Source organism: Myxocyprinus asiaticus, chromosome 8 (genome assembly GCF_019703515.2).
Source record: "Myxocyprinus asiaticus isolate MX2 ecotype Aquarium Trade chromosome 8, UBuf_Myxa_2, whole genome shotgun sequence".
Classification (NCBI taxonomy): domain Eukaryota; kingdom Metazoa; phylum Chordata; class Actinopteri; order Cypriniformes; family Catostomidae; genus Myxocyprinus; species Myxocyprinus asiaticus.
The window spans coordinates 9,781,925-9,794,228 of record NC_059351.1 but is presented as its reverse complement, the minus strand read 5'-3'; the positions used below and the strand labels follow the sequence as shown (position 1 = coordinate 9,794,228).

Below are 12,304 nucleotides of genomic sequence, written 5' to 3'. Positions count from 1 at the left end.
ATTTGACTCTTTAATGGATGAACTCAGTTGTGGTCTCACCCGCGATGGTGAAATTGCACAACAATCCAATTTGGTTGGACCACAATACAGCAAAACAAATATGTGATAATTAATACCCTGAGTATTAATAATGAGCGGACATGGCGGTCCGTAAACTGTACAAGCAAAAACCTTGAAAACACAAGAATAACACACTATAATATTCTATCTCTGCCCAGACATAAACCTCTTACTTGAATCGCATGAGGACACAGGTAGAATGTGTTTTCATCCGTCCTTTAACTTTGACCCGTTTCCTTGAGGCTCGGGTGATGACGGGAGGCCGTTTCCTCGCTCTGTCGGCGGACGGTACGGCTGTTGATTATCAGCGGGCTGGCGGAGAACTCGGAAATGTCGACTTGATTGAAGATGGAAGAGAAATCTTTAATCTCTTCACTTCTGTAGGAAAACGGATGAAGATGCGAATTGCTCGGCGGTCTCCTTCGGATCCGTTAGAGTGTTCGGTTGAACACAGAGTAATCTCAACTCGTCCAGCGAGATGGAGATTGTATGGCCACAGTTTCAAGTCGGACGTTACTTCCTTGTGCCACGAGGTTGCACCTGAGAGCAGCAAAGAGCTACGTCTATATTCGGTGAACAAAGTCGCTGGAAGTAAATTCTGGAAGCATTTCAGAGGTATTTCATCTCCTGATGATGTCATGTTTGAGGGAGTTGAGAGTTCGATCCTTTAGTGAGCAAGGCTTCATGGATTTGTAGTCTGTTTTGGACTCCCTTTGTTTGATTTGGCACGATTTTTATTAGTAAGATTTACGACTTGGAAGGTGGGGGCTTGAGTTAGGTTTTTACGACTGTATTAGGCCTGCCTTTGTCTTCTATCTGAATACATGAGGCCCAACACATGGCATCATTTCACACTGTATACCTTTGGCACCATAATGCGGGGTTAACCCCACAAATGTGGCGCTAACCCTTGTCTGGAGAATTTTTATTTTTAGAATTATTTTAAGTATTTTTATAATTAACATTTCTCTCAACTTCCCATCATATTTTCTCATTGAAATGCATTCTGGGATTACCGTTTCTGTGAAGCAAGCATGCGATGCTGCCCTGAACTTTGGCCAAAATGAAGTATCTTAGAGGGCTGAATAATTTGATTGGCCACTGTTTGGAACAGCTTTTACACTGGATGGCTTAAAATGCTGTCTAGGAAGACAGCTCACTAGGAATTGGAACAGAACTAAAGTGTGTGTGTGTGTGTGTGTGTGTGTGTGTGTGTGTGTGTGTGTGTGTGTGTGTGGACACGTATGAGGTGCTGTCTGAGAAACCAGTGAGTTTATTTTTAGCTTTGCAGCACCACAGCCTCTCATGTGATTGTACCCTCTCTCAATCTATCTCACTCTCTCTCCCTAAGAGTGAATGACTCAACATAGGTCAAGGAGATTCAGAGGTAGTGAAAGTTCTTGAAAAGCAGTTCTGACAGGGATCATCTGAAGTCTTTGTTAATACAATAGAATATATATTTTAAAAAAAAGCTTGTCTGTATTCCAACTGAAGTGTCCAGCCTCAACTTACTGTGAATTATTTCTTATAGTAAATGAATTATGCGAAAACAATTTAAGCTCTCTAAGAACGACTCAGACAGAATAAAATACCTATGAAATGTGAAACCATCTATGTTCTAAAAATGTCCACAGCAAACCCAGAGGTAGAAAATGGATCATGTTATAAGGAGAGAAAATCGATTCTAATGAGACTTACGTGACAGTCTTTATTAAATTCTTTGCAACTCATGGCAATTATCCAAAGCAATGCTCAAAAAGTGTTTTTCAATGGTCTATGCTGACACTGATATATCTAGAGATCACAGTGGCCAATACCTGCTATAATGCCAGTATATAATGTAACCTATATATTAGGGATGTGCACGGATAGTCGACATTCAGTTAACCGTTCAACGTGCCACTATTCAAATACCAAAATCACTATTCTGTAATTCTACACGTGCAATAGAGGTCTTCAAACCGACCTGAACTCAAAGAGTTTCGACAAACCGTTGTGTTTTCCGCCTGGATTTTTCCAAGAATAGGGAAGGTTCAGGGCTGTTCAAACATTCTTTTGAGTGTGTCTGTGCTGTTTTTCTATGTATTCAGCCTACTGTTAAAGTGTGCTGGATGGATGTCTTTGACTGTTGCACTGAATCTTGACTCATGCAGGATCGCCACATTTTCAGATACCAAGTTAAGTTAATAAGAACTTTCATTTTTAAAAAGGCAATTTGAAACACTTGCATTGTGTTTCATTCGTTGCGCTGCGTTCTGAAGTTCAGGTTGCAAAGAAGAGGACTTCATGCCACTGTTACACCAAACATGATTCCAGGTTGTTTTTCTCCAAGCATTTTCAATGCTTGATAATCTGTAAAACAGATAAAACAGCGGCCTATCACTTACTGAACTCTGAAGGAGAGGGGGAGGGTGGAGAGAGAGAGAGAGAGAGAAGAGGGCTCGTCGGCCCCCGAATACGCTGCCATATGGTCTTCTGCTAGCTGGAATCATTTCATCCAGTGATTCTGCTGCCAGCAGCACCGCCGGTAGGGGTCACGGAGCTGTTGGGCAAGGGCAAAGGCAAATGGGCAGCTGAGATCGCCAAGCGTCAGCGAGCGGAAGCACAGGCAGTGCTGCTCTGCGCTGCGGCCGACCCGTTGCAAGATGGCACGTTTCAAGTCCTGATAACCCAGGAGGTTGACAACGTGTAGCTGTTGGGCTGCCAGTTGCACTTCAAGACAGCAGCGGCAGCAGGCAGACCACCCACTGGGACTCTGGCCATCCTGCTGCTTCTGCTGCATGCTCAAACAGTTCCACGAACGCCTCCGGGTCGTCCTCTGGCCACAACTTGGTGAGCGTGAAATGGGTCATGCGGGGGTGGCGGCCGAGGTCGCGCCAGTGGAAGCCCCCTGGGGTATCAAGCTCCAAAGCACCTTCCGGTCCTCTGCTTAAGCTTGAAGAATGATCTGGAATCACTGCTCCTGTTCCTGGTGCAGCTCAAGCAGAGCTTGATGTTGCATTTGGTGGATGCTGGCGAGGGTCTTGATCAGGTTGGTGAAAGGCAAGGACTCCATGATTGCATGACTTCCTCCAAATTCCCGGGTTTCAGAACCACTTAGGTAAATGCCAGGTAAAAGTCCAACGTAAGCCTTTTATTTAACAATACTTTTCAGTATAAACACCTAAATGGTCTCGCTTTTCAGCACAACAAATGCACTTGGTCACACACACAGCTTCGTGCGTGCGTCTCTCTCTCCGGCGGTTTGGATTGCCCTTTTATCCCTCTCTAGGTCTCACTGCAACACAAAACAGCTGTTAGAGGTGATTTCCCACAGGTGTCAATCCTTACCCTTCTTCCTCTTCCTCGCTCTCCACAGACGTCGCTCAGCCACATCACCACAATTGCCAAGTGTTCTCACGTACACAAGGAATTTGTTTTGGGTGATAGGAGAACATTTGCACAAGTGCACACGGAACATTACAGTGAGACACATATAGTAATATAAAACAAAGTAAATAGACATACAAATAATAGGACATATAACATAAAATGGTGTATGTACATCTGCAAGTGGTAATATATGTGCAAGGTAGGGGTATGTACAGTTATTGAATTAAATATGAGTGAATTTACATATGTACATGAGACATTTATTTACATTATTGCACTATGGGGGAGTCCTGAAGGCAGTTTATTTGTTCATGTGGAAAATGGTCTGAGGGTAAAAAACTGTTCTTGTGCCTTAATGTCCTGGCATTCAGTGCTCTGTAGCGCCAGCCAGAGGGCATCAGTTCAAAGAGGGAGTGGGCAGGGTGTGTGGGGTCCAGAGTGATTCTACCTGCACGTTTCCTCACTCTGGAGACATACAGGTCTTGGAGAGTGGGCAGGGGGGCACCAATAATCCTCTCAACAGTCCTGACTGTCTGTTGTAGTTTCTTTCTGTCTGATTTGGTGGCTGAACCAAACCAGACAGTTATAGATGTACACAGGACAGACTCAATGACGGCCGAATAGAACTGTGTTAGCAGCTCCTGTGGCAGGTTGAACTTCCTCAGCTGGTGTAGGAAGTACAACATCTGCTGAGCCTTCTTCACAATGGAGTCTATTTGGGTGTCCCACTTCAGGTCCTGAGAGATGGAAGAGCCCAGGGACCTTTTGGAGCAGCAAAGAACTTCACACTGCTCCAGTAATCTATTGAAGATCTATGTGAAAATGGGGGCCAGTTGGTCAGCACAGACTTTCAGACAGACAGATGAAACACCATCTGGGCCTGAAGATTTCCTAGTCTTCTGTTTCTTGAAGACCCGGCACACATCCTCCTCACAGACAATAAGTGCAGGTTGAGTAACGGGGGGGGGGGGAGGGAGGTTGCAGGAGGTGTAAGTGGGTGTGTGAGGTGAAGATCAGAGTGGGGTAGGGGTGTGAGACTGGGCTTTACAAACATGCAGTAAAACACATTCAGTTCATCAGTCATTTGTTGATTCTTTAAATAGTGAGGGGGTGGTGTCTTGTACTTCGTGATGTCATTCAGGCCTCTCCACACAGATACAGGATCATTGGCTGAAAACTGGTTTTTCAGCTTTTCAGAGTAGCTTCTTTTAGCCACTCTAATCTCCTTAGTGTGTTTCTGGCCTGCTTGTACAAGATTTTATCCCCACTTCTGTAAGCATCCTCTTTGGCATGATGAAGCTGTATGAGTTTTGCTGAAAACCATGGTTTTGTGTGGTATGTGATTACCGAGATTTAAAACACTGCCCCTAGTGGCCAAAGCAGTAAGTGTTGTAAGGCACGTGTGAGTTCCATTTATGTCCAGGAGAGGTTGCCAAAAGCTAGTTGTGAATCGAGTCTCTATGTGCTGTACAGGATGTAATACAGGACTGACGAGGAATGCATATTTTTTGGAATTTACTCCCCAACCCAAACCAAAACCTAACCAATAGTGGAGTAGAAATTAAATGTTAGGGAGAAAAGTGCAACCTCCAAATCACGCTCATCACTGATTAAACGAACGCAGTTACTTCAACGCTGCTAACACAACACGATGCCGGTCGAGCCAAGTGGGAAGGTAAACACACCGAAACTGATGCAAAAATGTCTGGAGGGATGTCAGCATGTCGCATGTCAATGAGTCGGCATACTGTCGCCAATCCTAGGGTACCAGAACTTTCGGAAACAGCATGCCGACTTCCTGTGTGATGATGTTGCTTTTTTCCCGCATCCCGACTCCAGATGAAATAACGATTAACCGTTTGTGAAACCTCACGGTTAACCGAATGTTAAGAACCGTGCACATCCCTACTATAAAATACAATTTAATAAGAGCAAATTATGACTAATTTTACACAATATTTACTTAAACTTAAAAACACGCAATTTTTTTCCCTTCATATCAATAGATTTTGGAACTGACACAAGGAGGAGGTAACACTTCTGTTAATTGACCAAATTTTCAATGTTTTTTTTTTTTTTACTTGATCAAGGTACACAACAGTACTTTCTCAACAGTATTTTCAATGGATTATAATTCTATCCCTCATAGCCTTGTTTTCATGGATCAAATTACTGCCGAAATGTCACCAAAGGGAATTGCAAAAATAATGATTGTTTTTAAACAGGTTTACTCATATGCTCCCCCAGTTTTCCATTGATCCTGATCTTGTTGAGCCAGTGTTGCTGATCAGCATGTTCAAACTGAGCTTTGCTTTCATAGGGCCACAGAGTTTGTGTTGAAATCAACATACAAATGGCTTACAGTTGTCTCTGCATATCAAGCTGGGAGAAAGTATTTTAACATAAAAAAAATTACACTTCAAAATATGCCATCTAATCTGACTAGTATCCATGCACCAAAGCAATGAGTTTAAGTAAGGTACAGATGAGCAAACCTCTGCAATGCTCCAGAGTACTGAAAGAGGTTAGAAGAGAGGTCAGAGAGTGATGTTTTTCTCAGTTATTTCCACTGAGAGAAGTTCTTTTTCATTGTAACATTCACTGGGCTTTAAGGAACAGTTCACCCAAAAATGAAAATTTGCTGATAATTTACTCACCCTCAGGCCATCCAAGATGTATCTGAGTTTCTTTCTTCACCAAAACAGAATTTAAGATTTTTAGGATTTCATTTCAGGCCTCCTCCTTTAAACAATGCAAGTGAATGTATTCCATTTTTTGAAGGTCCAAAATGCATACTTTGGGTGCATCAGAATAATCCACACGACTCCAGTCGATAAATAATGTTCTTCTAAACCCAAACAATTGATTATTTTTAGAAACAAAACAATACTTATATACTTTTTAACTACAAATGTTCACTTCCATACATCTCTGTGACACTTACTTATGAGAGGGATGACGTAAGCTCGTTTACCTCTTCTTCTCTTCATCCAGCTCCAACACATTCTGTCTTCTTGTTGTGTTTTTCTCTACTTTGTAGCCTCTCCTCTTTTGGTTGACATTTCCTTACATAATACAAAATCCGTACTGAGCTCATCCATTGACCTCTCTTTTGCCTTTCTCTTATTCCAGTTATCTCATTTACGAACAGTTTTAACCTCCTCTGTCTTTTCTTCTTCTCTCTCTCCTCTGTCTATCTATTTTTACACTGATAAAAAAAAATAATCAGTATTTTTTATTAAATCAAAATCAAATCAAATCCCTTTATTGTCACTCAACCATATACACAAGTACAACAGTGGGTGAAAGTCTTGGGTGCAGTTCCAAGCAACATAGCAACATATGACAATTACAATAAACATCTGATTTACACATAACACAGTTTACACATCTTGTTACACAAAGCAATATAGACCTAATAATATACAATATACAGTATACACAAAATAAGAAGACTGTATACAATAAAAATAATATACAGTATACACAAAATAAGAAGACTGTATACAATAAAAATAATATACAGTATACACAAAATAAGAAGACTATATACAATAAAAATAATATACAATATACAGTATACACAAAATAAGAAGACAGTATACAATAAAAATAATATACAGTATACACAAAATAAGAAGACTGTATACAATAAAAATAATATACAGTATACACAAAATAAGAAGACTGTATACAATAAAAATAATATACAATATACAGTATACACAAAATAAGAAGACTGTATAAAATAAAAATAATATACAATATACAGTATACACAAAATAAGAAGACTGTATAAAATAAAAATAATATACAATATGCAGTATACACAAAATAAGAAGACTGTATACAATAAAAATAATATACAATATACAGTATACACAAAATAAGAAGACAGTATACAATAAAAATACACTGTACCCCCCCCCCCCCCCCCATTCAGCTGACATTCAGCTGTCAGTTGATAGTCAGTTGCCAGTGTGTTATTAAGAGAAGTATAAAATGTGAGTCCAGTCTGAGGCTAATAAAGTGCAGTGCTGATATATGTATCGTGAGCGATCAAGAGTTCAAAAGTCTGATTGCTTGGGGGAAGAAGCAGTCATGAAGTTGGCTGGTGCGGGTCCTTATGCTGAGATACCGCCTGCCTGATGGAAGCAGTGAGAGCAGCCCATGGCTCGGTTGGCTGGAGTCTCTGATGATCCTCCAAGCTTTTTTCACACACCGCCTGGTATAGATGTCCTGGAGGGAGAGAAGCTCATCTCCAATGATGTGTCTGGCAGTTCGCACCACCCTTTGCAGGGCGATGCTGTTGCCATACCAGGCAGTGATGCAGCCAGTAAGGATGCTCTCTACAGTGCTGGTGTAGAACCGTGTGAGGATGTGGTGGTTCATTCCAAACTTCCTCAGCCATCTCAGGAAGAAGAGGCGCTGGTGAGCCATCTTCACAATGGCTTCAGTGTGAATGGACCATGTGAGTTCTTCAGTGATGTGGACACCGAGAACCTTGAAGCTGCTGACTCTCTCCACCGGTGCTCCACTGATGGTGATGGGGCTGTGTTCTCTGTCTTTTCTCCTGAAGTCCACCACAAGCTCCTTGGTCTTACTGACGTTGAGGGAGAGGTTGTGCTCCTGACACCAGTGTGTCAGAGTGTGCACCTCCTCTCTGTAGGCTGTTTCATCATTGTCGGTGATCAGACCTACCACCGTCGTATCATCAGCAAACTTAATAATGGCATTGGAGCTATGTGTTGCCACACAGTCATGTGTGTACAGGGAATACAGGAGTGGGCTTAGAACACAGCCCTGCGGGGCTCCAGTGTTGAGGGTCAGTGATGAGGAGATGTTGCTGCCCATTCTAACCACCTGGCATCTGCTTGACAGGAAGTCCAGGATCCAGCTGCACAGCAAGCTGTTTAAACCCAGAGCCTGGAGTTTCACATCAAGCTTGGAGGGCACTATGGTGTTGAATGCTGAGCTGTAGTCTAAAAACAGCATTCTCACATATGTGTTCCTTTTTTCCAGGTGGGAGAGAGCAGTGTGTAGTGTAGATGCAATGGTATCATCAGTGGAGTGGTTGTTGCGGTAAGCAAACTGCAGTGAGTCCAGTGAGGCAGGCAGCACAGAGCAGATGTAATCTCTGATTAGTCTCTCAAAGCATTTGCTGATGATGGGGGTCAGAGCAACAGGATGCCAGTCATTTAAGCAAGTGATTTTGAGTTGCTTTGGTACAGGCACAATGGTGAACGTTTTAAAGCATACTGGGATCACACACAAGGATAGGGAAAGGTTGAAAATGTCCGTAAAAACACCAGCCAGTTGGTTCGCGCATGCTCCCGGAATGCCGTCTGGACCCATGGCTTTACGGATATTCACCTGTCGGAAGGATCGGGTTACGTCCGCTACAGAGACAGAGAGTGAATTAACCTCTGTAGCTTCGGCTGTGAGAGCTCTCTCCATGAGGGTGGTGTTGTTTACCTCGAAACGAGTATAAAAAGTATTAAGCTCATCCGAGAGAGAGGCAGCGGTGTTCGCGGCGGAGTTTTTATTCCCTTTGACGTCCGTGATGATATTAATTCCCTGCCACATGCTTCTAGAGTCGGTGTTGAACTGTCCTTCAATCTTGTACCTGCACTGGCGTTTGGCTGCTCTGATAGTTTTGCGGAGGGCATAATTGGCTTGTTTATGCTCCTCCGCGTTCCCAGAATTAAAAGTGGAGGTCCGCGCATTAAGTGCCGCACGAACATCGCTATTAATCCATGGTTTCTGGTTAGGGTAGATCGGTATTGTTTTGGTCGGCATTACATCATTTATGCACTTCCTGATGAAACATGTTACGGTATCAGCGTAGACCTCAACGCCATCATCAGAGGTGGACCGGAACATCTCCCAGTCCACGTGATCAAAACAGTCCTGTAGCATAGAATCTGATTGGTCTGACCAGCACTGTATCGTTCTGAGGGCGGGTGCTTCCTGTTTCAGTTTCTGCCTGTAAGCGGGCAGAAGGAGAACGGAAGAGTGGTCTAATTTACCAAATGGTGGGTGGGGGAGGGATTTGTAGCCATCTCAGAAGGGAGAGTAGCAATGGTCCAAAACCCGGTCCCCTCGAGTGTTGCAACTGATGTGTTGGTAGTATTTCGGTGTGACTGACTGGAAGTTGGCTTTGTTAAAGTCCCCGGTCACAATGAACGTGGCCTCAGGGTGTGCAGTTTCCTGCTTATACTCTCATACAGTTCCTTGAGTGCCCGGTCTGTGTCAGCATGTGGGGGGATGTACACAGCTGTGATAATGACCGCTGTGAATTCCCTCGGTAGCCAGAATGGTCGACACAGAAGCATGAGAAATTCCAGATCAAGAAAGCAGAAAGACTTGATAGAATGTACGTTCCTCTGATCACACCAGGATTTGTTGATCATAAAACATACACCACCACCTCTGCTTTTACCTGAGAGGTCTTTCACTCTGTCAGCTCAGTGTACTGAGAACCCCACGGGTTCGATGGCTGAGTCTGGAATCTCCGCAGACATCCAAGTTTCTGTAAGTCAGATAATGCAGCAGTCCCTCATCTCTCATTGGAAAGTGATCCACGCTCTCAGCTCGCAGAGCTTGTTTCAGAGACTGAACATTTGCCAGTAGAATGCTGGATAGCGGGGGTTGATTTGCACGACGTCCTGCTCTGACGAGAACACTGGCTCTCCTTCCCCTTTTCCGACTATGTTTCTGCGGCCGGGCAGCCCAGACAAAGGGCTCAGCTGTCGTGTTTGAAAACAGTGGTTCGGCATTGAGATATTTAAAGTCTATGTCAATTTACCTGGGAAGCACAGCTGCATAAGAAATTAATACTTATCATGTGACTCTCTGGAATACTTGATTCTGATTGTTAATTGCAGCATCCAGCAGTGAAATACTGTATTTCACAATAATGACCCTCATACAGGAAACCTACAGTATAGTATTGTTTCACTAATATATATGAAAATACTGTATACCAACACAAATCTATATTTCAAGTACATATATTTATTTATTTGGTAAGAATGCAGATAATAAGCAAAATAATGTACAATCAGCCAGTCATTATGACAAAATATCCCCCTTCTGTGAGATACAAGATCACTCTGAGAGCATTTATATCCCTTAGATAATGACTGTATAATTGACCGTTGTCCCAGGCAACTGATTTCCTACCAAGCTGTACTATTGTCTGTTTACTCACTCCATAGTTTCTTTCTCCCTACCTAATAAAATAATTTGAACACAAATTTTGTGTCAATTTATTTATTTATTTGGTAAATATGTGTAATTAGTGGGATAGTGTAAGTATATTTTGTCCTGCTCCATTAGCAGATTTATGTGACTTGTTATAAGCATAAACCACACTAAATTTAGACAAAAACAAGTGAAAACATCTGCCAATGGAACCACACAAAATACACTTGTACTCAAGATACATGCCATTTTTAATGCAATTTTGCTTCTCAGGGAAATGTATCTTGTTCTAAGGATGTTAAGGTATTTTTACTGGAAAACAGGACAAAGATATGATTAAGAATATGTTGTATTGCAGTGTGTTAATGAAGAACAGTAGGAAAAATCTGATACAGACCTGTCAGTAACCATCTCATTGTAAAAGGAATAGTTCAAAGACTTTCTTCTGCTGAACACAAACAAAGATTTTATGAAGAATATCTCAGCTCTGTTGGACCATATAATGCAAGTGAACAGTGACCAGAACTTTGAATCTCCAAAAAGCACATAAAGGCAGCATAAAAGTATCCATATGACTCCAGGTTTAATCCGGCTTTGGAAGCAGTGTGGGTGAGAATAAGATCAATATTTAAGTTTTTTTTTACTATACATTTTCCTCCCTGTCCAGTAGGTGGTGATATTCACAAATAATGCCAATCGCCAAAAACAACAGAAGAATGTGGAAGTGAAAGTGAAAGTGGACATTTATAGTAAAAAAGGACTTAAAACTGATCTGATTCTCACCCAGACATAATATCTCACTTCTGGAGACATGAATTTAAACACTGGATTACTTTTATGCTGCCTTTATGTGCTTTTTTGAGATTCAAAGTTCTGGCCATCATTCATGGCATTGCATGGAACTACAGAGCTGAAATATTCTTCTAAAAATCTATGTTTGTGTTCTGCTGAAGAAAGAAAGTTATACACATCTGGGATGGCATGGGGGTGAGTAAATGATGAGAGAATGTTAATTTTTTGGATGAACTATTCCTTTAAAAGCCTGCCTTAATCTAGGGTTAGGAGTCATGATCCCATCAGTACAGGGAGTGTCTAGTGTGTGCGTGTGCCTATATGTGTCTGTTTGCAGTGGCATTTATATATAAGTGCTCATAGAACCGCAATTCCTGGGCTTATCGCGGGAAAGAGGTTAAGACCATCTCTGACATGGAACAGGATCCAGTGTAGCAGAGCACTGCAGTGCTCACAGAGTATGAGAGAGAGAGAGAGAGAGAGAGAGAGATAAATACAGCATAAACTGCCACACCACTCAATGCTGTATTTTTGGAAATGCTTTCCCAGCATGCATCGGTGTAGTAATACTGATCCCAGAATCAAGGTGTCCATTTCAACCCCACTGTGAAAAGGGAGGGGGGTGTAATTTAAGCCTAACGATCCAGAAAATATGCTCATTTTGACACCCAAATCCACAACAAGGTAAAAGGATGGAATTGTTTTAGATAAAAAAGGGCAACATGACTGATATGATTGGCTCTTAGGAGAAGAGATGCTTTATGAGAAGAGAAATGATTGGCTGTACTGAGGGTGGGAAGGTAGCCGATTGGTTGTATTGCCCTATAGCAGCCAAGCCTGCAGGTAAACAGGCCAACAGCAACAATTGCACTGA

General features: G+C 42.2%; 1 protein-coding gene across 11 annotated transcripts in view; it reads right to left on the bottom strand.

Moving 5' to 3' along the window:
- Positions 1-12,304, bottom strand: part of LOC127445284 (calcium/calmodulin-dependent protein kinase type II delta 2 chain) — a 56,113-nt gene that overhangs the window by 41,538 nt on the left and 2,271 nt on the right. The window lies entirely within an intron of this gene.